Consider the following 1,675-nt stretch of genomic DNA (forward strand, 5'->3'; position numbering starts at 1 on the left):
TGCAGGAGTAGGCCATTCAGTATGATCATGGCTGATCATCCAACTCAGAACCCTGTACCTGCTTTCTCTCCATACCCCGGATCCCTTTAGCCACAAGGGCTATATCTACCTCTTAAATATAGTCAATGAACCGGCCTCAACTGTTTCCTGTGGCAGAGAATTCCACAGATTCACCACTCTCTGTGTGAAGAAGTTTTTCCTCATCTCGGTCCTAAAAGGCTTCCCCTTTATTCTTAAAATGTGACCCCTCGTTCTGGACTTCCCCAACACCGGAAACAATCTTCCTGCATCTAGCCTGTCCAATCCTTTTAGAATTTTATACGTTTCAATAAGATCCCCCCTCAATCTCCTAAATTCCTGTGAGTATAAGCCTAGTCGATCCAGTCTTTCTTCATATGAAAATCCTGCCATCCCAGGAATCAATCTGGTGAACCTTCTCTGTACTCCCTCTATGGCAAGAATGTCTTTCCTCAGATTAGGGGACCAAAACTGCACACAATATTCTAGGTGCGGTCTCACCAAGGCCTTGTCCAACTGCAGTAGAACCTCCCTGCTCCTGTAGTCCGGGCAGCATCTATGGAAAAGAGTGAACAGTTTTGGGCTGAAACCCTTTGGCAAGTCCTAAGTCACACGAGAAGGGTTGACTACGAAGCTCCGGCACTCTTTGCATCTCTGTCCCTTCACTTACTGGACCTCTTTCAGTCTGGCCCCAAACCCCAACAGGACTCTTTACCTAGATGCTGCCTGGCCTGCTGAGTTCCTACTGCATTTTGTGTGCGTTGCTTATATTGTTGTTTCTCTTGAAGTGGGAGGTGGAGGGATATTATATAAAGGGTAGTGATTTGGTATGTTCAGAGAATGCTTTCTGAAAGAGAAAGGAGAGAGAGAGAGATGGAGAGAATGAAAACACGTGTGTAAAAGGATGAGGGAAGGGCGAGGTCAGGGGATTGTGAATATGAACAGCCAACACAACTTGGAGGCAGCCTGCGAGCATTGCCACACATTCCTGCGCCAACAGTGTTCAGCTGAATACCGCAAGCAGCACCGACAACAGAAATAATACGATAACACAAGAGCAGGTGTTGGAGATTCAAAACTACACATAAAATGCTGGAGGAGCTTAGGTCAGGCAGCTCCTATGGAGAGAAATAAATAGTCAACGTTAGGGGCTCTGAATCTTCATCAGGACTGAAAGGAAGGGGAGATGGAGCCAAAATAAGGTGAGTGGGGGGGGGGTGGAGAAAGAGACTACAAATGATAAGTGAAATTAGATGAGGGGAAGGTGGATGGGTGAGTGGGGTGGGGATGAAGTGAGAAGCTGAGACATGATAGGCAGAAGGGGTTTTACTTACACACATGCACCCCCCCCCCCACGTTCAGTAATATATGCAAAGCAGATGTTTTGGATTCTTGCGTAACTATACAGCTGTCTCAAAAGATCCAATGACAGACCATTCAGGTGTTCCCTGTTTATGTTCCAAAGTTTCAGGTGATTATTGAGAAAAGATTATCTAAGTGTTAGTACTCATGTCTGAGATGGTTGCTATCGTTTCAGCATTGGAATGGATCAAAGAAGTACGTCTCTGAGTCATTCTCGGGTTTGACACCTATTAACACAGGTATTTCCAATTGTAGGCCAGACATTCTTCTTGAGATTGGACAATGTCTGTTAAGG

The sequence above is a fragment of the Hypanus sabinus genome, chromosome 11 (assembly GCF_030144855.1).
Source record: "Hypanus sabinus isolate sHypSab1 chromosome 11, sHypSab1.hap1, whole genome shotgun sequence".
NCBI classification, from domain to species: Eukaryota; Metazoa; Chordata; class Chondrichthyes; order Myliobatiformes; family Dasyatidae; genus Hypanus; species Hypanus sabinus.